The sequence below is a fragment of the Aulonocara stuartgranti genome (assembly GCF_965226115.1).
Source record: "Aulonocara stuartgranti genome assembly, chromosome: 7".
Taxonomy (NCBI): domain Eukaryota; kingdom Metazoa; phylum Chordata; class Actinopteri; order Cichliformes; family Cichlidae; genus Aulonocara; species Aulonocara stuartgranti.
In genome coordinates, this window is record NC_138945.1 from 58588484 (window position 1) to 58615853 (window position 27370).

General features: G+C 38.2%; 1 long non-coding RNA gene across 4 annotated transcripts in view; it reads right to left on the bottom strand.

The window, feature by feature from the left end:
* The window catches only part of LOC309709692, a 98648-nt gene extending 81357 nt beyond the window's left edge, over positions 1 to 17291 (bottom strand). For all 4 annotated transcript variants that reach the window (XR_014277572.1, XR_014277573.1, XR_014277574.1 and 1 more), the window contains exons 1-2: positions 17150 to 17291; positions 15937 to 16017 (exon numbers count right to left, since the gene is read on the bottom strand). This is a non-coding gene — a long non-coding RNA (uncharacterized lncRNA). The remainder of the gene's footprint in view (positions 1 to 15936; positions 16018 to 17149) is intronic.
* Positions 17292 to 27370: the final 10079 nt, after the last annotated feature.

Genomic DNA, 27370 nt, shown 5'->3' on the forward strand with positions numbered 1-27370 from the left:
CTCCGAGACCTCTTGCTACCCATTTTCTGTCTATGTCTTGTGTTATCTGGCACACTTCTCCCTGTTTTACTTACTTAAAAATATCTTCTTGACAGTCATCGTTTCACTAAGACCCTGTCTGACAAGGCTTCGGCAAACTGTACATGGATTAGGTAATGGCCAAGACGTATCTCTCAGGTCATATGTCAGGGTTTTTTTTCTTATTTATACATATAAAAGTTGTAACTGTATGACAAAGTTGGGAAGAAAAAGTGATTGTACTTTTTCCATATATCACTTTCAGTTACCTGCTATAGGCAGTCTTTAGTCCTGCCACCTCTTCTTTTGTCCAGAGTTTCTAGTTTTTGCCAGTTTTCTATTTACACACTGAACACAGTGGAGTATCTGCCAATTTTGGAGGAACCACTTGTTGGGCAAAAATATTTTATGCCTGTCAAAATGTGTTACCATTGGCATTTTTCATAGATTGAACAAATCTTTTTAAGTAGTCAAAGTAACTAAAGATACAGAAGTAGTAGTTTGAAACTGGCTCTTTGCTAAGTTGCCTGTTGTGTGCAGACACCAAACATATTCATTCTTTGAGTGAGGTGCTTTTTCATGGTTCGATGAGTCATAGGCCAGTGTTAAGTGACTGAAAATCATTCATCCCGAAAATTGTTACACTACATACCTAGCATAAAAAATAGAGAAAAAGCAGCCAATGTACAAACGAAAACTTTGAAAGAAAGCCCCAGAAAGCCAGGAGACACATTGTTTAAGACCACTTAAAGAAATGAGAGGTGTCTTGAGTCTTTTGCACCATGCTTTACCTTTGCCCTGGACAAAGGTACAGTAAGTGACTAGAATCAACATTTTTTCACTCATTTTTTTCCCAATGACATGCTCCAAGGAAGGTCCAGGCTCTCAAGGTACCAAGGGTTACACAACAGCTTACACAACCTACTGGACATATGAATAACACTGAAAGCAAGTCTTGAAGTAAAGTTACCATAGCACAAACTGCCTGCATGTATTGTAACAGAAATATAGAGACACCAGTAATATATATATATATATATATATATATATATATATATATATATATATATATATATACACTCTCGCCCCTGCAGGCCGTCTATCCTCCAAGCTCAGGTCCTCTACCAGAGGCCTGGGAGCTTCAGGGTTCTACAAAGTATTTTGGCTGCACTCTTCTGGACTGAGATCTCCAATGTTGTTCCTGGGATCCACTCTGATCATCACTTGGACCACTGTTACGTTCACCCTCCACATATTTTTGAGCGCTTCTTTGAGCCCTTGGTACTTCTCAAGCATCTCGTCTTCCTTCTTCCTGATGTTGCTGTCATACAGAATTGCTACATCTATCACTACGGCCGTCTTCTTCTATTTGTCTACCACCACTATGTCCAGTTGGTTAGCCACTACCATTTCGTCCGACTGTATCTGAAAGTCCCACAGGATCTCAGCTTAACCACATATATTGCACTCATAACTAGGAAATCAGCTTTGTATCTCAAAGCAACTTCATACCCAAAGTTAGCTAAAGACCAATCAAAAGGCAATCTGTCAACAAGCAAAAATCAGACGACAATTGCTATTACAGCCATCTTGGTGCTCAACAGCAGAACGTCTGATGAACTTAACCAGCAACTCCTTACTTATACAAATTTGGCTTTTCTGACCTCAGTGGATTTTTGTGTGGCAGTGATGTAAACGTATAATATAGGGTTATCTCAGTGGCATCACAGCTGTCACAGCCAGCTGTGGTGATGCTGGATGTGGTGATGCTGACATCAGCAACCTTGAAATCTTCAGTCAGAAAATGATTTGATGTGAAATTAAATCAGTAGTAATTATTGAGTTTGTAGAATTAAAACAAGACTGACATTGCACTCCTTATTTGGCAACGTATAACACAACACTTACTCTATGCAGTATTTTATTATAGCCTTCTAAATACTAGACCTAGGCCCATTTACTTTAACATGGACAATTAAAAATGTGATTTATGATATTTTTCTTTGAACGTGTAATGCACAGTTGCTTTATGTAGACTTGCTGGCAGAAACAGCCGAGTATAGTTCATATGAAGTAAAGGAGAGTCAAAAGAGGAAACAATTAAGTATGTGCAGAGCAAACAATTATTTGCTTGGAGTTGTATGCTTCTATATTATGTTTCTGTATACATACTGCATATGCATATGTAATGTATATGTGTGTCTGTATATAGCAGTGTGTCTATTTGTTAAGTAAAACAAAAAACCTTCCATTTATGTGTTTGCCTGGCCAACAAAGCTGCACATGAAGTTGTTGTTCTTTATAAAGAAACACAAAATTCTAAAATACAACATCCATCCATCCGCTTATCCTTTTCTGGGTCGCGGGGGGCACTGGAGCCTATCCCAGCTGTCATAGGGCGAAAGGCGGGGTACAACCTGGACAGGTCGCCAGTCTGTCGCAGGGCTAACACATAGGGACAGACAACCATTCACACCTAGTGGCAATTTGAATTATCCAATTAACCTATCCCCACAAGCTGCATGTCTTTGGACGGTGGGAGGAAGCCGGAGTACCCGGAGAGAACCCACGCAAACACGGGGAGAACATGCAAACTCCACACAGAAAGACCCCGGCCTGATGGTGGAATTGAACTCAGGACCTTCTTGCTGTGCGGCAACAGTGCTAACCACCGTGCCACCGTGCTGCCATATAATACATACATATGTTTTATAATTTACAAGATATCCACAATCAATAAAGCTTCAAGGTAGACACCTAGTACTATTGTTATAAATTAAATAACCACCCAAATGTGAAAGAAGTTACAGACTTACTGTGAGTGGTCTCTTTTTTGGATGGCCTCTGGTCTTTTGGATAGAATGTCTCATTATTTCCATTCATCGCTCTTTTTTTTCTAGTAGACAATTTATGATTAAATTCTAATCAGTTCATCCTTGAGCCCTTGGACACTTGTGGCCAAATTTAAAGAGATTTCCTCATTTTATTATCCCAAGCATTCCTGGGATATTGCATTCACACAAACGGGATGGACAGAGCCCAAAAATATAATGCCTTTCTTAGCAATCACCTGTCCTTGGTGGGGATAAGAATAGATGGGACTCAAGATCCAGTTTTAGCTAAAAAGCAACATTTTTTAATAAATACCAGCAGGTCAAACAGCACTGAAACGTTTGGAAATCTAAATGAATTATATGTTTTGTTTTGTTTTTCTGTTTCTTCTCAGTAATCAGACTTCAGGTAATACAATAGTCATGCTGACAATGAAAACATGTGTAGGTTTGTATTTTCCAAACAGAAAACTGACCAAGAATAAATAAGAAAATCAATAAAGAATTGGACCTATAACCAAAATCAATGAAGACACTGGGATCAATATGCTATCAGTCTATATGGGCAGCTATAACAAACCTACCTAAAACAAACTAATAACAAAGTGAGCCATTAAATTAGATGATGATTTTCTGTGACTTACATTCAAATTAAATCAATTTCATTTGATTTAAGTTTTTTTGGCAAACATCAAAAGAAAAAGGCAAGCCATTGCTTGAAATATAGAATTTGGCATTGCTCTTCAAAGTCAAACCCACACTACACAAGTGCAGGACACAAAAGTCCAAAAATGCTCTTCTAGGGAAAAAGTTTACAAAAAAACAAATCAATCAAGATGCAATTGTGACCTGTCAAAGAATTTACAGATTTATTAATACTTGATGTCAGCCCAGATGCTGAGATGTGTGGATTTGGAAAGTTTTTGTGGGTTTTCTTTGGGAGCTCTGGTTTCTCCTCCAAATAAATAACATTTCATGTTAATGCTGTCATCGACCCATTTTATGATTAAACATTGTTCCAAAAAGTTTGAAAAAGTACTTACAGACCATTTTATACTAATGCCTGATGGAGTTTCAGTGAATCTGAAAAAAGTATTGCACTTAGTTCCATCCAAGGAAAGACAATAAAAAAAACTATGAATAAAAACAAAATTCATATAACGTCTCACTTTTATGTATTTAATGTTGAACTTGTTAAATTTGTTAAATTTAAAATTCAAAGTCTTCCAGGGAGAAAGAGAACAATGAAATATAGCTACTTATTGTGAGAAAATATCCTTTTACTGACAGGTTTTCAATGTGGAGATCCAATATGATTCCAGTCAGTGAGACAGTATGTCAGATCAGCATGTTTTTTGTGATGTTGCTTTTACTTCTCTAATGTGAATCCATGTGGCCAGACTGCTCGCAGACTTGGCCACTGGCTGAAGCCAATTTTCTGAGTTAGGCAGCAGAACACAAGACTCCCCACTTGGAAAAAAGAGAAAAAAAACAGTGGAGGAGTTTTAGCAGTCAGCCCTCAGACAGGAAGACTCTAGAGGAAACACCAGAAAGCCATTAACTAACCACAGAATTATGGTGATCTATTTGCTGGAATGGGCTACAGATAGCTAATGAACAAGCCCCCCCACCCCCCGATCACACACACACGCATACACACACTGCATATACACACAGAGAAGCAATGCTGAGAGAGCTCTTACTTGTACAAAACAGCATGACAGATCAATGCCTGATTCCTAAATCAAGGGAAAAGGTTATTTTCTGTCTCACTGGGATTCCACTTACTATCCCCCCTATATCTAAGACACTCCCATACCCATTTAAACCAAACAAGTCCACCCCCAAACAACACACGCACACACACACATCTCCTAATTAAGAGCGAGGCGGTGCAGCTTTTTTGTGTCTGTGGTTATGCTTGCAATGTTAGTGTCTGGAGTGTGAAAACAGATCTGATGGACTGGTGCCCTCAGTTCTCCCTGATCAGGCTCCAGCAGGTATCCCCCATGATTGACAGCTCACAGGTCATCCGCCCATCTCTCAGTCTGTTAGAGGGTGGGCGGTAAAGAGATTTGGAATGCCTGGGACCCTGATTGCTTTATTGCTCGCCTGTCAGAACCATTGTACAGCTCTGTATTATTAGGGCTTGCCATCTCTCACCGTCTGGTAGGTGTCGCGTCTCAGCTCTGCATAAAGAATCACCACTCCATTCAAAACCCTCTTTCTTTTTGGCTGAAAGGAAGAAAGCACAGATTTTTCCACAGAATCTCCTGTACTGGTTTGTCAGATAATACAACACAAGTGTCTCCAGGGAATGGTTTGGATGGCGCTGCTTTACACTCAAATGAAGAAGATTTGAGATTCCATTTGGCAATAATTTATCACAGTGATACCAACAATAGTCTATAACACTACACTGAAATTACTCTGATGTTCCTGATTATGTATCTAATCATGCTGAATTTTTACTACTCTAGTGTGCACATCCCTGAAACCGAAGAAGATAGCAAGTTTCTCTATTATGCATTCCTCTTTTGTGATGTTTTATTCTATAAACCACAAAAAGGAACCAAAATATCTTTCTTAAATAGAGTGGCAAAAGTTAAAAAGCAATGATCAATTTAAAAGACAATTATATATAAATTGTGCAACACATATAAAAACTGGTTTATCATATCATTCATTTTTAAATAAATAGTGCCTAAAGTTACAAAATCCAGCTTTTCAATTGTGAATGTGGACAATGTGTGTGGGGTTTCTTTTGTTATAAATTTTCATTGAAATTAGTATATTATTGAGTTTTCTGGTCTAAGAAAATCAATAATCAACAATTTCAACAGATTCTAGAATTCACTTTTTAAAGAGTTAATTCATCAATAATAAGATCGGCATGTTTAATCAATAATGAAGTTAAAGCTCCATCTCCACTAAGAAAAACTGATTTATTTATTACATTTTGAGAGTGCCCTAGTATTTTGATGATGATATGGTGTAGATTCCGTATAATAAAAATGTTCCAGACTAAACTGTTGGGTTGTACTGTGTCCAGACGTGCATTCTATTGGAATTTGTTTAATATTGCAGTTTAAATATAACAAATTGAATTTTCAATCAAAATGTTTAATCATAAATCGCCAAATTTAAGTTTATTAAATTTTCACATATAAAAATCTTATATAAAATCTTAAGGTAAAGGTAATACAGGGGAAAGAAATGGTTTGAAAAGTATACTTCACTAGCTTTGATTCCCATTGGAACAAAGAACCTCATCCAAAGCTAAAATGGCCCAGTGAACAATGTCTTTACACAAATCCCTAGCTGATTTTTTTTTTCATGTTATTCCCCAGACCGCGATGACAGACTGGCAGGTTGTTGAAGGTCATCAAAGCTATGCCTCCCGCCCCCCCGAAGCCCAGGTGATGGCCAGACTACATCCCCAAGTGATCTTGCTCCTCCAGGCCACAGCAGAAACAAGCCCACTGGGGTACCACGTCACTGTTTCCATGGAGATGAGGTGACAGGCTGGCCGCGGCGCAGACTCACACCTTTATGGTCAGCGACTCAGCGTCTCTGAGGAGACTTCGCTGTCTAACAGCAGTTGCACACAAGTTGCGGTTGCCCCCACTCCCACCCCAAAACCATTCATTGTCTCTTTTTGTTGTCGTTTTTAAAGCCAGTCCATGCGCAACATGGGACACCCTTCCTCTAACAGTCCAACCCTTCTTGCCCTGGCAGTGCTACCCTTGTGAGCCCTGCTGGGAACAGTGGTGAGATGTTAGATTAGACCTGCAAGTCTGGGCAGGGCCTAAGAGGGAATGCAATGTGAAGGGACTGCCCATTCCGTCTATGGCTCATGCTCCATTGTGGTTTTATATGGGGGTGTGAAAATATCATTCCCCAGTGCTGTCTCCTTTAAGAGCCTCTCACAATTGGCTGCTGACGAAAACTGGCTTGACTAGCTCAGTTCAGTATCCCTGTTGATCTATGTTATCACATCTCATTACACCGACTATATCTGACAGACAGTTGAATAGCAGATGCATACTTTCAAATCTATCCATCACTGACAAGCAGCTTTCATGCCAGTGATCATATTGATTTTTAAAGCGAGACTGTTCTTCATTCTGTATGTGTGTCCTAATCTGAGAAATGAATGATAACCTCTTCATCACTCTACCCCCTGAGTGTTCTTACTGGAAGCCATATTGATTTTGTTAGTCTGAGAGTCCTTGCATTGCATGGCCTTTACCTCAGGGACAAATCTAATTGTTTATCTCTGGACAGACTTCTGCCTTTACTCCCTTCTGTCTCATTATGTGCCAAGATTTGTCAAGTCAAGTCTCTCCACACTCTCAAATCGCGCTTTACAACATGTCGTTCGGCAGAACACTACAGATGGCTTACTTATCAACAGACCCTCCCACATGGAATGCCACAAACATGACAGCACAACACACTTGCAAAAATATACACAAACTGACATACAATGTAATCACACTCTGGAGACACGATTACACATACTGACACACAAAACATGAGTCACATTTTTTAAGAAACACTGATTTTTGAGATCATTGTGTAAGCTTTCTGGAGAAAATTGTAGACATTTTTTATTATTTTGAGGACTGCAATACACTTAAAAATAGTTGTAAGAATATTTCTAAATCTTTATTTTATCATGAATTATTTCCTCATGTCTAGTGAATCATACCAGAGGTGGCTCATAGTAGAATAAACCACCGATTAAAATGAAAAGCTTTAATAACTCATCTGCAAATGCTATCTTTACCAGCCTGGTCAGGTCACTGACCAAAGCTGAATTACAATAGCATTCCTCTACTTTATTATAGCAAACACAGTCCTTTACAGATCCAAGTTCTTTTTTTAAATAAGGAGTGTAACTCAGTGCATTGTGCCAGACTACTTCAGCTGCACTTACAAATGAATGAATGAATCACTGAAGCTACTGATTTACTACAGTGTGAATTCTGCTCAATATATTCACTGCAAAAGTCCTGTTGTATGATGTGTGTGAGTTATCAGGAACGAGAGAATGACAAATGCCTTGCACAACGATGCCAAAACCATTGCAAGAGTCAGTACAGTGCATTCAGAAGGTAGATTTAACCACTTGATTAGATGCATACATAATGCAATCTCATCAGTACAGTCATGGATAGAATGTAAATAGTAAGCAGGTGAACCAAATAATTATGGTTTATATACATACTGTATATTGATTTGATTTCCTACTACCTACTCAACTAAAACATGTTTAAAAAATAAATGACTTTATCAAGTTCAACATCCCAAAATCATGCAAAATTTTAAGATTCTAACCAGTCTACTTGGCATTATAACACTTTTCAAATTAGTAACCCTAACTCTTCCATAAGGACTATAATATGAAAGGTTAATCAAATCTGATAAGGGTTAATGGCTTAGGATGAATAACTATACTCTTTCAGCTGCCAACAATTAAAAGCCTAGGAAGACAATAATTCAGTACAACTTGAAAAACCTGAGTCTGTACAGTTAATAAACCAACTTGAATGAACATGAGGACAAAATATTTTTGTTAATATAAAGACTTTTCTTTCCGATGACCTTTCTCGCTAGCTCTCCAAACTCTTTTAGGCCATTGGAAGCCCTTGGTCAGGCTTTATCAGTGAGTTAACTCCAACGAAGTAGGCTAGATCAATAAGCCCACTCTCAGAAAGGAGCCAGAGCAGAGAGTTAGAGGCGCGGGGGAGAGAGATAGACGCAAGAGGCAGGGAGCAATCAGAGAGCTATGGATGTGTGCCTTCAGGAGTGGATCGATGCACTGACAGGAGCCCTGCTTTGTTCTCACACAGTGCTCAGATGTTAGGCATGCTTAACATGATTGCTTAAAGGTTTTTGTTTGCCTACTTGTGTTTTTGTTTGTCATTTGTCTACTTATAGTATATCATGCTGTCCCTTTTACAATGTAGACAGATCGTTAGGGTTGTTATCCTATGTCCCGTTGTTTTTTTTTTGTTATTGTTTTTTTCACAAAGTACGTCAAGATATGATTTTTTTTTTCAGCTAGACTTTTAGTAAGCATTTTATTCTGTCAAATTTCTGCAAAATTTCTACAAATGCTTAAGACATGGATAGCAACTAGTCCTTAAGTAACAAATACAAATATTTCAAATATGCTTCTGAATTAACAAACAAACAAGCAAAATTGTGTATTCAGACATATTTTGGCATCCACAATTTTCAGCTATGAAAACTATTTCTTTTTGCAAAATTTGGCTCTTACATCCTTGTCATTTCTCTAGATCAAGGGGTTGTCTTATTATTGCTAAATTGCTTTTTTCATCTTTCATCTCTACATATGGTCGTCCAAAGCATGTTAAATAATTTGCCATACTAAATGCTACGCCAGCAACTGCTTCTAACAAAAACTTGGGTGTGCCTTGGGTGTGTTAACCGCAAAGGACAAGTAGGTGTCAATAGATCTGCTCTCAGAGCGCATGGGCCGTTGAAACGCATGAGCTCTTTTCCAAGGCTTAATAAGATAGCACAGATGTGCCCTTGTCTCAGCCCAGCCCTACGTCTCATTGTACTTTGGCCTCCCAACCCTGCCATTGCAAGACCTCTATAGCACTGGCTGCATGAGAGGGTCTCATTAGGACAGACAAACGAAAACCGAGGGTCAAGGTATATAAAGGTAGCCACAGTTAAGGATCCTGCCTCTAAGATTAGATGGACGCTTCACCACATCCTAGGGCCACCCTGCAGACCTCTGGCCCTCCCAATCATGACCTCCAATATCCACCATTATTTGATGAAGCAGAGCTTGATAATTATTTTGCGTGGATGAAGAAGGGGGCACAGTGTGAAAGGAGTGTCTCATTCTAAGGGAAAGGATAGTAGGGGATGACAGAAAAAAACTAACAAAAAAAAAGATCAAAAGCAGGCCTTTCGCTTTTCATGCCTCAGAGGCTCCAAAGAGGATAAAGAACAATTGGGTCCTGGGTATCCTGTCCTCTCTGGCAATTAGACTCAGCTGATGAAGTGAAAGGGATGAATGGCAGGGTTCAAGGCCTTCTCTAGGATTCACACAACAGGATGTGTTTTTACCTTCTTCTCCTTTATCTTCAGCTCCCTTTAGAGCGGCAGAAATCCAGTTGAAATATTTCTAGATGAAGACAATGTAATTCAAGGTGCCAAATCTTAATCATAGGAACTGTTGAGACTCAAGAGGTGTGAGTCGAGTGAAAGGGCCAAGAGAGACGTGCATGTAATCGTACGTTCATGTACACATTTTTTTATCTGTTTCAGTGAAAAAATAATGTGAGTGGATATAAATGTAGGATAATCAAGCCTGTGATATGAAATTTAAAAGCTTAAGAGAGTATCTCACAATTAGTATATCCAGTTTTGTTTTAATCTGCCTTTTTTCAAACCACATGACATTTCTTTAACATGATATAGTCACATACCCCTAACCAGTCGTGTTAGATACAACTACACAGCAAACAATAATTCTGTTTTTACTTTGCTTCATTATAACTGTGAATTAAGACAAAACATTTTAACTCAAATAGGCTTTTAATTACTAGGAAGGGTTGCAGGAAGTGTAGAGTTTATATTGTTGTTTCCCATGTGGGCTTGTCAGGGACATTTCGGGATTGAGCTAGGTTTATACACTGTTATGTCTAGTCTGTCATGCTAAATTCTTCATGTTTTTTCCACCATCTGTACAGTTCAGTTTTGTGTGCTGTTCATTATTTACATTTGTGTTAGATTAGTGACGCTGTGACACCATGAGTGCAGTGGGTTGCTTGTCTGATGATACAAATTGCAAAAAAAAAAACCTAAAACTTCAGGTCATTTTGGTTGGTCCTTTGGCCAGGTATGACGAGTGGGAATGGAAGCATAATTCAAATATTCACATATATTGAAAACACCTCCGAAAACTGTTTACTGAGGTAACGAATGAAGTGATGTTTATTTTCATTTTCTCACTGTTTTCTTGTGTCTTCTTATTACGACTTCACTGACTTCTTAACACGAACAAAGTATGGCTGTTTGACTTTATGCAGCAACTCATGCCTGCTGGCTATGACAATAACATCCAGTTTGAAGACACCATCTTAGGGGGCTATTTGCACTTTACATACTTTCCATATATACTGTTTAGTGACAAGCCTGTGTTAGCATACACAGTTGTCTTCAGAATGATGCTCTCCTAATTGTTAAATCCATGCCGAGATAGTCAAGCTGCTGACTTTTTAATCAAGACTCAGAGAATACCCACAACTGCAGAAAGAAATAATTAACATGGCAAACAGGATAGGGTCAAAACAAGGCTTTGCATTAACCTAGGACAACTGGTAATAGAAGAAACACTCAGTTGCTAACTAGAATTGTAACATGTCACTAGCACTTTTGAAAAAGCACAGTATGGTCCCACTTTAGGTCAAAAGGAAATTAAAAAAAATTTGAATATAGAAACTAGAAACTGTTATTATGAGTAGATGACACACTGGAAAAATGACCAGAGAAATGCTAAAATTAAAGTTGATTTGTAAATTGTTTTAAAAAGCAAAGCAAATCTCCCCATTGTCATTTTTTTAAAAGTTATTGAACAGTTAATAGAAGTAGAAAAATACATTTTTAGTCCAAAAAAAATTAGACTACTGAGAGGAAAATGTTATACTCTACATCCAGAGGCAAAAAGAAAACTCTAAATTCACATATTAGATTAAAAAAATAAGTCAATTAGCTTGCAGTATATTATCTAAATATGTGAAGGATACCCTTTCAAAAGGTCCATGTCAAATTCTTGACAGTTATACAAAATATATTAAACTTTAAACTTGGCCTGGCATTAAAATCCAAGCCAGATTCTCTAATGTGTAGGAAGAGGTATTAACCTGATACACAAAGTATGCTAAATGTTACATTTTGTCTTAATGACTGTTTTTGCATTAGTGAATCTGGTTTCAGTGCACTGAATTTTTTAGTTTTGGAGACGGAAGATGAAATGGGAAATATGCACGAAAAAACATTTTATGTGATTTGGATAAGGGCAAAGTTCTAGTGTTGTACTTTGAAGGCTACTGGATCCATTTCAGAGGAAAGTAAGTGAAATTAAGAAGAAAAAAATGCTGGGCACCATGTGTTAAGATGCTACTTGGAAGATGCTAAGCAGATACAGTCATGCCCCATGATATTCATATGCTGTATTTTCCACAAAATTGCACCCACACTGCTACTTTAATCTGAATACATAAACTTACAAACCACTTGCTGCCATTAGGTTATCATAGATTTCATTGAAAATTCCTTACAGTGCCCATGCCAGTAAATGGATCCCGTCTCTTAACTATACTGCTACACTGCACTAAAACCTTAAGATGATTAGTGATATTCTTTTTTTTTTTTTTTTTCTCTTAGATTAGTGATATTCTTAAAACCTAGCCCACTGATAATGTGTTTAAAGAAGCGATACGGCTTTTCCAAGCTTTGAGTTCAAAGTCTGAGAAGCATGGGGTCAGAGTGCCAATGGGCTAAACAAAGAGTAGCCAAAATGGGCTTTGGGGGATTTCAAACTCAGGCCCCTGAACCCCTTTGATCAAAACATAGCTACCGCTATAGAAATACTAAGTATCGAGTGCATGGAACTGTGCTGGTAGCAAAGAATCATGAGTTTGGCTTGTTGAATAAGAAGGTACAAAGTATGCTGGATATGTCACGAATATTATTATATAATAAAAAGACTTTAAGAACTATGAAAATACAATTTTTGTATGTAATGGTAGGTAGATTCTCAAATTATGTTATATAATGGCTTCCAAAGCTGCTATATTTTCAAACAGGATAGATGCAAGGGATGCTGTTGAACCTAGTATATTTGTTTAGATGTTTTATATTTCACTTTTATTATCAATCATCACTTTTAGATATGATTTTAGACAAGATTTCTTTCAAATTTATATATAAAACTAATTACACATAAAGATTAATCAGGTGGTAAGCAGATTTTTCTTCCCCATCTGTTTTAAGGGTGGTATGGGCTAACTCACAAATATTCAACTGGCTAATTAGTTCTACTTTGACTCTCAGTGAATGCCAGTGTACTTAATGAAATAAACAAGAATAAAAATGACTGAAACTCAAACTTGAACAGATTTTCCCATCTTGAACAGCCCTGAGCAATTAAGCAGGTATGTTTTCATATTATTCTAATATTAAATCAATTACACCCAAGAGAATGTGACTGTGTCGGTTATCACGAAACTGTCAATGAGGCTAACAATATAGTATCAACAAATGTACAGTGAAATTGATGTCTTTTTTCTTAATTTAAGGAAAAGAATGTCATGAAGGGAATATTTATTATATGTAAGATATCTAAAGTTGTTAAATGAAAAAAGAAATGCGTATAATGTCAAACTGCACTTAATAAAAAAAGAAAACTTAATTTTATGTGATTATTAGCATCCTTCAGTACAACACCTCTGGGTATCAACAACAACAACAGATTAGTCTGGGAGAAAACCATATTGGCAAATGGAATATATGATGGAGAAGATAATTGCATTGTGAGAATTTCAATTAGCCTATGTAGGTCTTTGAATATTTCCTTATGGCACTGGTGGTTAGCTCATATTTAAACAGTTATCGCTGTGTTTCACAGTCCATTAAGAATGTTTTCAAAAGGTCCATAGTGAATGATGTAGTGTCTAGTACTTTCAGATAGACCTTATACTACTCCAACTTAGGAACATACAACTGCAATATAAACCACAACATATGTTGCACATCTGAGAGAGGGGCAGTTATGGCTTGTTACACCCAGAGTACTGCAGGCAAAGATTAAAAAAAAGATTAGAGTCTACAAATGAATCTTTCCCTCATTGTTGTCTACCCTAGCTGTGGATTAAATCACTGTTTGGTATGTAACGCCATATAACAACGCTATAAATTTGGTTTTCATTAATTTTCCAACTTACCTCAAATAATTTGCTTCTTTGATTATGTCGCTATCAAACGATTTCATCAAATGCTTGGGTCTAAAACGTTGTAGAGCACAAAATTAAGCAACAAATTTTGTTTTTTCCTAGCACACAATGCAAACCAAAGGTTTAATTTAGTATAAGACAAAAAAAACAGTATAACTATCTTAATAGTGAAGCTAAACTAATCAGTTTTGGGCATTATAACTTGAAAATAACATTTAGTGATTAATTGACTATTAATGGCCATGATATAAAGAAAACACACATTTTATTTATTAATAATATGCATGAAACTCAAACAAAGGTAAATAGTTTTGAAGATTATGATGAATATCATATAACTTTACACCCCAGATTTAAGTCAGGAAAGGTTAACACTTTCTCAACAGGAATCTTCATTGCTTTATTTTTTAAGCTGACACAAACAATATAGCCAATATAGCCAATAGAAAAAGACAAACTTACTGCTATATTTTCTATTTATTCCACCCTGAAAAAGCCAATTACTGCATTAAAACATTATTTTTCAGCATGAAAGATACCTTCCTTTATAACAATGAACAAAATTTCATTTTATTATTTAATCTATTAGAACTGGTTGATGCCTCCTGATGACACAAATAGATGGGATGCACAAAATGTAATAGGCATCTTGTTTTAATTGTTCAAATTTTCTCTCTTTTTTTAAGGTGACAGGGCCATTACTCCAAAGTCACCACTTATCGGCAGTATCACCGAGGATTAATGGTTTCACTTCTGCTAGTAAGAAATGTTTAAGTTGTCCTGATTATCAGTGCAAGAAAAAGAATAATGGTTATTTGTCATTGTGTTAAGCAGTGGGAGAGACTAATCTAACAAAACACCGAGTTAAGAACACCATTAACCCTTTCTAGTGAAGCTGAGTGGGATGTGAGTTGGATTGTGCCCAACAGTGAAGCCCAGTGTCTAAAATAAATGCTTGTCTTTGTAAGAGCTGTGTCAATCTGACTCAGAGGTGCATTATCCATGAGCAGTTTATGCTATAGCAACTATAGTTACTCTGGCTTCCATACTGAGCTTAACATTTTCTACATTATTCACTATTTTTGGACTGTAATCACACTTTTATTGTGTAGGAGACAGTGACCTACAGAGGAAAAAAGGTTTGTTTTTATAATACTGCATAAGAAAAAAGAAAAGCTAATGGGACAACATCTACTTCCTTAAAGTTAATAACAGCCAGTCAGTCAAAGATACACAAACAAAAAAGGAAATTTCATAATGTTACAGTAAATATTACATTCATAACCCCATTGCAGAACACAAACTAAATATGGCAGTAAGTGAAAGATAACATTATAATGGTAAATGTTCAGACATTGAATTTAGTTTAGGACTTATACTTGTTCGCACCAGAACAATTACCACCAATATCTGGCATACTACCGATTTAACACATTTGTCTCGTAAAGGATTTTTTTTCCAGTGGTAGAGTCCCTGAAGCTTTTGTACTGGTGGTGCTGCTCCAGTAATCGCCTACATTATTTTCCTTGTCTGTCACCTTTATAGTATCTATTAGCCACTCTCTACTATCTGTTTGTGGGGCATTTTCTCTTCCTTTTTTCCCATGAATGTTTTATATATTGGAGGGAGAATGATTGTTCTTTGCAATGAGGCTAGCGCGTGGCCTCAGTAAGACAAATTGCTCCAGAACGTCTAAATGGCAGTCAATGATAACTCATTGTAAGGAGAGTAAGTGACTTCCAATGGAGTGGATAGGGGACAGAGAATAATGGCAGAGCACAGGTGAAAAATAGATGTTTGGCTCAGTGTAATTACTCCATTAGGGGGCTCTCTGTTAATCTACCAAGCCACAGCAAGTGTTTTTACAGCGATGAGGAGGTGACAGGCGAAAATGACTGCAACTGGACAGAGAGGAGCCGCGCTGCCTCCCCAGTCACAACACACTCTATGAAGTGTTTACTAATGGACAAATGTACTCCCAGTCTGTGCTCTATGCGGCATGCCATATGAGCTACTCCAGTCAGAAGTTCATATAGTGATAGATGTATTGATGAAGCTCCTCAATGAGCTGACATATTAATTACCTGCAGTATGGTCCCATGCATGCAGAGTGCTTTAACCTTCACTGTCTCTGTTTTGTGCTGAAGGATGGATCAGCTGTGTGCCTGTTAAATATGAAAATCTGGGTTAGAACAAAAAAGGGACAAAGGAAAACCCACCCGCTGGAAATCAACACCCCCATTCTGCTGATTTTCCAGACAAACATAATGATAACAATTTTTTGACCATTTGGTGTCTGCTGCTTCCGCCTGTGGCAATCTAGACAAAAGAAGCCTGGAAAAAAAATGCTCCAATATGGTCTTAAGAGTTTATTCTGACCATACAATCTGTTTTCTTAAGTCAACTTTTAAAACACTGCTACGAGCAGTGCCCACAGCATTATCAGTGAAGCTCAGATTGACCTGGTATTCACCTTTATACCATTTCCCATCTGTTTAGGTTCCACCCTAGAATTCATCCCAGTTGGCTGTAGGCCCACTTTGCATTGGGCTTTCTCCGTGAAACCCTGAACAAAACCCTGTAGGAGCTAGACTTTCTGTTCGGCCTATTTCAGAGGAAGATTTCAGCTTGCATCCCAGGATTTCAGCACCTGACTTTTTCCAAGTGCTTTCCAATGTAAAAAAAAAACAACAACAAAAAAAACAACAACAACAAAAAAAACATAAAGACGAAAGCGGAAAAATTTAACCATTTGTTTCAGCGCAACTTTAAATTTAACTCAAATAAGTCGAATATCCCTGCACCTCAACAGCAGTAACTATGGGTTTATATAGTGAGAGGAAAACTGCCTGCAAACAAGCTGGTTACATTAGCCGACAACGAGTTTATTCGAATTTCTTTAAACGCATCTATTTTCATTCAAGTTACATTAGAGGCTACATCCTTGATTATAGCTGTTCTCCTTACTGCAGCTTATTAGATAGGAGGGACCGACCTTCAACTTGATGAGAAAAAAAAAATTAAAAAAAAATAAAGCTATCAGCAGGCAGGAATGGCTCAAAACACACACAAAGGCACCAATACAAGGCGTCCAGCTGGACAATTTTCTCTGCCCCAAAAGCTACAGGTTGCGGTTAGGGGACTTCAAATGGTAAGGACAGTGAGAGGTGCCATTATCACTCAGTGATGAAAACGAGCACGGTGACCCGATTAAAGCGAGAATTTCTGGGTCATGGTCTTGTTTTTCAATGCTTAATTTGTCTATCGATAGTGACACGGTCCGCGGCTTGCACCTACCTGTAATATTATCTTTCTAAAAGTCGTGGTTCAGACAGGGCCCTTGTCACTGTAACCCAACACGGAGTGAGTGAGCGGATTAGCCCGCAGCGTGTAGCGGGGGGGAAGAGCAGGCTGCCTGCCTGTGCTGTGCAAGTTGCGGGCTGCGGCGCCACTCAGTGGACGCTCCGGTTTCAAGAGCTCCTGCTTCACCGTGGGGTCTCAGTCACTGCAGTCTGCTGTGCGTGAACGATACAAAGTGTTTCTCGAGTTTTTAAACCATACATAGATAGATAGATAGCAAAACCTTCTTTAATACTTCTATTGAAGACAAGTAATGATAAGTAATAGCTGGACCTACATACAGCCACATAAGATATGCATAACAAATGCAAGCGTTGCTTTCTGTCTTACATTGCACAAGAGTATTGGGAATACTATGGACCTACACTTTAGCCTTCACCTGAGCTGAAACTAGGTATAGCTTGTTTAGGTGGCCTTTGGTGTGTGATGTATGGTAACAAATAACAGTTCACAGTGTCTGTGGTCTAGCCTTCTCAGGGCTCCCTTTGCATCAGACACAGTCCCCTTCATCTCATGCTAATGTAGTGCAAAAAAGATATCCAGCTTTAAAGACATGGCAGTGAGTTTAAAAAAAGGCTGTGCTTAGTGTTTGAAGTCATAAATGTGACAGAAGACTTCAAGAGAAAAGACCCAAGACTGGCAGTCTAAAGATGAGTGAGAGGCGGACAGGGAACATGTTTTTTTCCCATCCAGAGGGATATTCTGTGGCCAAGCTTGATTATTAGAGATGAAGGACAAGCTGAGAGGATGTGGGATTGTTCAATTCTTGAATCCTTTCACTAAAGAGCCCCCTCCTATAACATTCTTCCGCGCTCCATTTCTGTGCATTTATGGCGCACCCTTGATTTTGTTCCCTTTTCTTTTTAAGGCCGAATGAAATTCAGATTCCTTGATGATATGCAAAAAGCAGAAGAGAAATATGGAAATATAATTTGAAGCTGGGCTGGCATTTAAAAATAAAACTGCAATATACATTTACAGTGTTTATATTCGAAAACCAAATAATACTGCTACAAAATGACCGAATTTCCTGTTTGACTAGAAATTATAGGCTCACCCCCCCCCCCAAAAAAAAAAAAAAATTAATCACTACACTGTATATGTAGAGAGCACTTCAGCTGTCTATGGTGTTATGTGAAACCCTGGCTGTGGATTCAAAACCTTCTTTCCCCTTTCTGTGAGAGGCTGTGCTTCATTTGATGCCCTGTCCATTATTGCCAGCATATTTGAAAAGTGCTAAGCCTTGAAACGAGTCCCATATTATTTCAGGCCGGACTGAATATTTCACGGCAGGAGGCAGAAAATGAGACCTTCCCTCAAGAGACTGCCTGCAGTGCATTCTACTTGGTGCAGCAATCGGAAGGTCTCATACTGTGCAAAACACACTTGAACAAACAATTATATATTTATCCACCACACTTGTGAGATTTTTTTAAATTTCTTTATTTTTCCTATCCACTTGGTTGTACCAAAAATTAGGTGGGGGGGGGGGATGCAAGTAAACTGTATATATGGAGTTTCCTTTAGTTTTGGGCTTGCAGCTATCGGTATCAGCACCTTCACCAGGGACAGTGAGTATTCACCAACCCTTAGAATAAGGTGTTTTATCACCACCTCAGGAGCAGAAACACATTCTAGGGAAAGAGGAGCTTCCTTTGAGTTGCATCCAGAGTAAACTGCAGCAGGCTAAAAAAAATTAATAAATAAATATAAGCTAACCAGATTGATACCTGAATCCCCTCTGCCTTCTTTAAATCCTATCTCGTTCTTGTGAGATTAATCTGTGTTCTGGTGCATGATTTCATGAATGTGTAACAGACTCTTCTGTGGACAGTTGTCTCTCTCTTTGACTGATTCACGAGAGTTAGATAGCGGCATAGCGCTCTGAAATGTTTGCCGGCAGAATATTCATGAGTTAGGAGTGGCAGAATGAGGAAAGTTCCCGAGAAAGCTGTAACACTTACTAGTAAAAAAGAACTCAAGAACATATGTAGGTGTGTTATAGTCACCCACTCAATTTGCCCTCTGCACATTTATACATTATTACTGTTTGAGTCATTCCTGGATTATTCTACTTGGCAAGCACCAATAATACTATGTATGTAGATATGCATTAGGGCATTATGGTAACAAAAAAAAGCTGTTTCTGTGGAGATGTGTTCTTTTATCTGGTAACATATATAAATACATACACATATATTCCCCTTTGACATTTGATTTTATCATCTACCTTCAAATTATAAAATTGTGGTCGGCCACAAATGACATCTATTCAAATTTAAAGTTGACATATAAAATGTGCTTCAATTTTATACCATAATAGTGAACAAACTACTCAATTTGCACCTAAAAGTAGATTTGCTACAGGAAAAAAGTCAGACAACAAAGCTTTGCTTAATCATTAAAACTTCAGCTGCCAGTGACCTTTGGGAAGGATCCATATCTCTGTTCCTGGAAGAAATGATGTGAATGGCAAGCAGTTGTGTCCTTTGTGTTTTGGGAAGATATTGAGTGTTTGAAGTGTTAACCCTGACACTACGCCTTTGGGGCGAGCAGGCGAAGGAAACATGTCACACAATAGGATGGGACTTGGATCTTTGCTTCCCCTATCCTGACCTCTGACCGTTATTGGTTTTAAGGGTTGCTGCAACCCCAGCTCCTTAGGGGCAGTGTCGGCCTCTATCATATCAACCCAATATGTAGAAATAGTACCACTACTAACTAATAATTTGTACTTTATGTAAAATAGTCTCACTGCCATTTTAATTATTTCTTTTTGTTTAAATGTATCATAAATTCAATATGTTGGTGTGATGTTATAAAGGATGTTATGTTACCATTGCAACTGCTGTTAACAAATTTCTGAACAGCGGTATAATGATTTTTTCAACCCAGTAGGACTGCAAAATTATAATTTCGATCCTCGCTTCAAGGTTTTTTTCATTCAGCCTGTTTATAATATCCTCATTGTGGCTTCAAAAGTCTTGGCTGTCTATTAGGTATTTGCTGTCATGGAAATGACCTTTGTTAATGAATCTTTGAATTTTGGTTGACAATGTTTTTGTGTGATCTCTGCATGTTATATGCCTCCAGTAGCTTCGCTGACATAATCCGCTGGGGCCACACATAAAACAGTGTGCCATCTGCACCTGGAGCATGGCTATCAGCTCTTTTTTTTCCCCCTCACACTGCTTTTGCTTGAGCCTTCTCCTGCCTGTGTGTAGCCTGACCCTGCTCTTCCCGTTCCAGGCTACAGAAGCCAAACCAAAGGCAGCTTTCAAGGGGGACTGTCTGCTCAAATCAAGTCAGAGGCCTTTTTAGAATTGGTTCAGAGATCATAGCAAGTAGAAGTCAGGGAAGAGGATGACCCTCTCCTCGAGGCTTGATCGGATCTTGGCCCAGTCAAACCCAGCAGGGCTCAGTCTCTGGACAGCTTCGTCTCTGCAGGCTTTGACTCTGTGATAGTGCGAATGAAAGAGGGCACCAAGAGAGCAGCAGTTCTGATGTGTCAGGCTCAATGTCCTGGCAGTCTCGCAGAGCAAAGTGGGCAAAGCAAAGGACACAGCCAGCAGGCACGGGGCCAGAAGAAGACCCCTATATTGTGTGACATGTCATCTAATGGCTGTCTTCCTCTTTTAAATCCATGCATCTGAGATAAGTTGGGGCCAGTGACAAAGGTCACGATGTACAAGACAAATAAGCAAATGTAAGAAGGCTCTTTAATGACCCAAATAAACATATTGTTAACATTTTATAGTCAAATATTAACAGTAAAATACCACATTGTTAACAGATAGAAAAATTATTACTTCCCCTTATTAGTATCCATTAGCATCTGTTGATTTTTCATAGACATGTCTTATCTCAATCAGTAATTCAAATTATGTTTTTCCCCTTTTTACACTCCAAATAATGCCTGGTGTTCAGCAACATCTTTTTGGGATGAAAAAGTAAATTCTGAGATTTTGTCCTGCAGTCACTCACTTGGTTTATTGTTGAACAACAATGTCAGATGTCAGAAAACGTTTGAATTCTGCTCACTGTAAACATGGCTACACATTGGGATGGAGAGAGCTAGTTGTGTCTTGTTGACACAGGATTATTCACCCTGTGTTTCTGACCCTTCTCTACTTGACTTGGGCTCCCCTCACTCCCACCTCCACAGATCTCAGCATTCATTAAGATTACGTATTTACTTTAAGCCTGCCGCCTCTTTGCATAATGGCAAGCAGGTTCCCTGGCCGGCACAGTGTGTTTCAAGTGCTTGGTGAGGATACGACTGAATTTTAAACACGATGTGTCTTGCTTCGAAGTTGACCTTGCACAAAAAGCCCAGTGATCTCATTCTTCGCTTCAGTTGAAAGCTGCTGATTCTCTCTGTTACAGTGTTGCTCCTGTAAGAAAGGAACTCTGTATGGCCCGCATATCACTGCAGGCCACTTCTGCATACTCCCTCCACTTTCTCTTTTCAGCAAAATGGGAGGGCAGGGAAAATGGCATAATTCATAATTCTTTGATATGGAAATCTAGGTTAATTTCGCTCTCCAAAGGGAGTAATTTACCAACAGAGAATAATGTCCAGCTAAATGCAGGAAAGGAGATCAGCCATTTTCAACTTCAGCAGGGAAAAACTTATCTGAAGTTATTATTGTACAAAGATGAAAAACACGATAAAACTATCATTTACATTTGGAGCCTGATGATCATGTATCTCGCAGTATATAGTGTTAGATGTCATGGTTCCTTGTGTCAACCACAGTCATTTCCCACAAGGCGATGGCAGTAAGAGGATACCCAGCTCCCACTAGATGTAACTTTATCTCAGACTTACTTAAGGTCAGTGAACTCACAGGTCAGCAGAGGTCACAGAGGAAACCCCTATACACTGAGTACACATGATTCTGTCCAAATGGATTACATTAAATAGTCTTGAGCTTCAGCATAGCTTTCAGCAGCTTGACTTATCTGTGAGAACACAAAGGAAATACAGCCTATGAGGCAAAACTTTGTAACATTTTTTAACTTTTTCAGAATATCCTTCCTGGCAACCTGTCCAGGGTCCACCACACCCCTATATACCTAACGCTAAGGAAATTGTATGCATGTATGGATTGAATATCCTTAATAAAAGTTATTTTTTTATGTTGGTGTTGTAAAGCTACAGTAGCCAAAGCCCCAGTAATAAGGAAAAGACTTTTATGAAGTGCTCTTCGAGCTAATATCATCATGCTGGTACCATTTCATCCATAGCTTTATGTGACTGAAAGCATTTATTATACTGACACCAAACAGTTACTTTGATACTGTGCCTGTCAGTCAGAGGCATTGCCAAGCTGTCCAATGCGACTTGGGGTTATGAAGGTTAATACTGGCTAGTACTCAAAATTCAAATCATGACAGGATGGGTTCATTGATGAATGACTGATAGTTGACCCCATATTTCACTTGTCACTGTGTCCACTAAAGATTTCTCGGACAAGGTTTGTATGAAGAGGCTTGCAGCTTAACCCTCAGTTGTCTTCGTTTTCCCTCACTCGCCTCAGCTGATGACTCTGTTACTTATCGTGACTCACTGTCAAATCTGATTAAAACTAGATTTCCTTTACAGTGCTGCAAAACTCAGGGATTTAAGACATATGTAAGTGTACGTCTGTGTGTTGAAAACAAAGGCACTGATTTCACAAATCCGATATTATAGACAATATAATCCCGCAGTTTTTAACACAGTAATGAAGCAAATACTGAAAATCAAGACAAGCAATTAGAGCTGGTAAAAGGTTCATTAATCTAACCAAACCTTTGTCTGTTGTTTAAATATCTTTTTTATTACATAATAGCAAAGAGGATTATGAGTAATTTTGAAGAATTGTGAATCTATTCTTTACTTGATGGCAATAAGTATCATTACTTTCCATAAGATTATCCAAGTATAAGATTGTTTAACTGTTTGGTTAATCATGACATTTATAAATTCATAGTTTTATTGGGTCCTCACAGCATGTCTAACCAGTAAATTATCAACAATGTTACACCATTTGTTTAGGCCATTCACAGTTCTAAACCAGTCTATGTTATCATCTAGTGCTACTTTTCCCCAATACTCAACTGAGTCTTAACAGTCATTGTTTTGTTTTAACAGCCAATCCATTTGGACAGAATAATGCGTACTCAGTGTATAGGAGTCTTTGCATTATTTGGTACAGCACGACTCAGCATAGAGTGCCAGACTCTCTTTGTAGGGCAGCTAAGTTCATTTTGTGTCATGAGGGTTGAGCTATAAAGACGCAATAGGCTAGTGGGGTGTTGTTGAGCCACTGTTACTTTTTATATGCCTGAAACAATATGGTAGCCTAAATCATAAACAAAGGGGTGTGCTTTCAACTTGACATGAACATATCACCGCACAATTAGTGTACAATATTATCAATCTGACTGCTAAATGCAATAAGCTAATGAATTTTCTAATCTCTGGCAAAGTCGGTGCTACTATAACTATCCCGCATTGCTTCATTACGTGTTATTACAAATGTACAGCTCAGCAGGTTGTATATATAAACTGTATTCCCTGAGAATGTGTATTGCTCTTGTCTATCGCACAAATTTCCCCGCCGTGGGATCAATAAAGTCTTGTCTTATCTTTTCTTATAATTGTAGTGATCAAGGTTTAAAGAAAGCCACTTTGTTATACTGAGACACTAAACAGTTCTGGTTTTAAGCTAACCAATACCTTACTAAACCATCAATCACACTTCAAGGTAAATGCCTTTGCTCTGGAGCAGGTTGTGTTAAGAGAACGTAGCAAATGGAATATTTTCACAAATTCTTTTATACTGACAGTTTGATCAAATGGCAAAATATAATCTTAACTGAGGGAGTATGTTTTTTAATTGCAAACCTGTGTACACTGATACACTAGCAGTTAAGTTACCAACAAATGGTATGTCTGGTGTCTCCACCAGACATACCATTTGTTGGTACAAATTTGCATACATTCATCTGGTGATGAATGTACAGAATCTACAGAACATCCACAAAGCTTGATAAAATACTTTACTGTCAAATCTGTTTATGGTAAATGGTCTGGTATTCTACTCTACTTGAGGGCTCAAAGCACTCCATACAACATGTCTCATTCATACAAGCACTTTTTTTGGCTGCTTCTAAGTTTTCTATCTAATTTTCAAACTCTGATAAACACATCCAGGTTCAGTATCTTGCCCAAGGATACTTTTGCATACAGGTTGGAACAGCCAGGGATTTGACCACCAACCTTCCAATTGGTAGATGAAGTGGTAGAGAATGTACACTACTGGCACTGTATAACACAAAAAACTAAGTAGCCTGTTGTAGCATATTTGATAGAGATTATTTAATAAGTAGAGTTCATTTTACTTTGATTTAGATAAAAGCCGGTGTGATTTCCACAACTTTTTCATTACAGGACCATATCAGGTTCGAATGTTCTTCTTGAATATCACATTTAAACGCCACGAGTTTAAAGTTCACAAGTTTAAGCATTTCACTGAGTTTGACTGAAGAAAGCAGCACCCATTCAGTCCATGTTGTGTGGAAGATGAGTCAAATGAATGGTTTAATAGGAGTATACACAGAGTTTGAGGAAGAAGCCATAGGTTAACAGTAGAAAGTTGATAATCACTGTTTTGATGCCCAATATCTCTGACTTTAAATTTCTGGGTTTTAGGTTTTGTCAAAACAGCTAAGACACAGAAAACCCAGCTATCTAGTACACCCTTCAGATGTTGAACATACTGAAGCCTTTTACCACCTAATTGCTAAATACATATTTTCCACAGGATAGTGGACTCCAGGCACAAAATAAAAAGGACAGTCTAATTTGTGGTTAGACAAACAGCTAGAAAATGAAAAGTAATGTTGCAAACAGAAGCTGTTAATAAAACAAGCTTACCAAATCAATAACACTTGTGATATATCAGGGTCCATTTCAGTACTGAAAGAGCACATACTAAGTGTTTCAAACTGATGTATTTTAAAACATCTGTATTTGAAACTACCAAACTTAAAGCTGGTGGTATAATGTCTTTTGTTTTGTAATGACCTATAGAGTGACACACTTTTAGGCTACAATACGCGTGTTACCTTTTTTACTGTCAAATGCCATAAAGCCATATGGTTTTATAAGAGTAACTTCATCTGGCCACTGCTTTTCAGAAGTCTTGCCTTGGAGTGTGCTCTTTCAGAATTTCAGCTGGAGGGCACATTGGTGAAACCTTGTGGTGATGAGGGCAATATATCAGTCAGAAGCATTTTAAGTCATTGCGTTGCTGAACACAAGGAATGACTTACATTAACTGCAGTTCAACAGTCATAGAGTCAAAGGACAAAAGGTAAAAAACAGGGTATAATCTGAAAAGGTCAAGTCAATCAAGCTTAATCTGATACACAGAAAGTCCATATGTACAACTGTCATTTTTACTTCAACTCCAGGGAAGTTGAAATAAGCAATATGAGGCAGTATTTAGTTGTTTAAAGTCTTTAAAACCTTAAATTTTACTCCTTAAATGTTGTTTAGAAAATAATGTTGTGTTTTACTTTGTAATTATTTAATATCTGAAAAATATTGAGTAATACAGGCTTGATATGAAAAACTGCATTATGTATCAAGAAGTGTTTCTCACATTTGGACCAAATTTATGGCTTCTTCTTCTCCTTTTTGAAAAACTAAAATAATAATGCAACCCCAGCTAAATTACCAGCTGCATATAGAGACCAGAATCCATCACAGTGAATTTTTGTAATTTTAAGCAAAACCCTTTTCCTTTACCAGGGCCTACTGGAGCAGTCAGGATGCCCCCGTTAGGTCTCCCTCCTGCCTAGACCCAGCGTATCTGCACCGTACAGCCATTAACCACCATTACCGGGCAGGGCCATTTCATGGTCAAAGAGCATTTTAGTGTTTGCTCTCCCTGGGGCAACAAAGTCATCCAAGTGAGTTTCAGCCCTGCTTGGCTACATATGCTATGTTTTACATCTACTCTCTTTTTAAGCTTATTTTTTATTAATTTCGCCCCGTTATGCACTTTGACTCTGTGAGTGTGACTTAGAATGAACTGTGGATTTTGCAGAAAATAATAATTGTGTTGGACATACTTGCATCATCCATTAATTAATGAGACCTGACTTACAGTAGAAAAAAAAATCCTTAAATGATCTTTAAACCCCAACACCAAAGAAAGAAAACCTTCACTGTACAGTATAGCTCCGTGCTCACAGACATTATGTAATGGATGAGTGTGTTGCAGTGCTCCAAAATAACATCAACCAGCATCCATTGATCCATTATTAACTATAGTTTTATGATTATTGGCTGAAACCGCTAATTGGCTGAAACCACTAATGGGGCTCTACAGACTTACTCCTCTTTGCATCACACCATATTAAAATTGTCAGGCTCTCACTGTCAGATGAACCTTTTCAACCCTGTTCGACTTTTTATCCACTATGTATTCAGCAATGGGTGGAGTGGTGGCTCATTAGAGGGCTGTGATTGCTGAGTTAGAAAGTTACAAAGGTTACTCTCCGCAAAACGCCTGACTGAGGGCTGGCTCATTTAAAACAGTAACAAATAGTGTTTTGGACGCCAAAGCCCCATCACACCCCGTCCTTGCTGCTAATATCTCATGCAAAGCATCCAAATTAAATGACGAAATACACAGAAATTGCCCTCCTGGACACCACACAGGAAGTATTTTCACAGACTTGTTGGCAGGACACATGATCTGTCTGAGCTTTTCAAAGTAGTCACAAATAGCAAGAAGGTCCTGAGTTCAATTCCATCACCAGTATTTCTGTGTGGAGTTTGCATGTTCTCCCTGTGCTTGCATGGGTTCTCTCCAGGTACTCTGGCTTCCTCCTATAGTCCAAAGACATACAGTTAGTGGGGTGAGGTTAATTGATGATGCCCATAGGTGTGAATGTGAGTGCAAATGGTTGTCTGTCTCAGTGTGTTAGCCCTGCAACAGACTAGCGACCTGTCCTGGGTGTACCCCACCTAGGACAGCTCCCTGCAACCCTGAATTGGATAAGGAGAGGGGAATAGATGGATGGACAAAATCCAGGTTGTGATTTGGGTTTAATTTGTTAAAGTTAGAGGGACTTCATTATCATGGTTTGAATAAC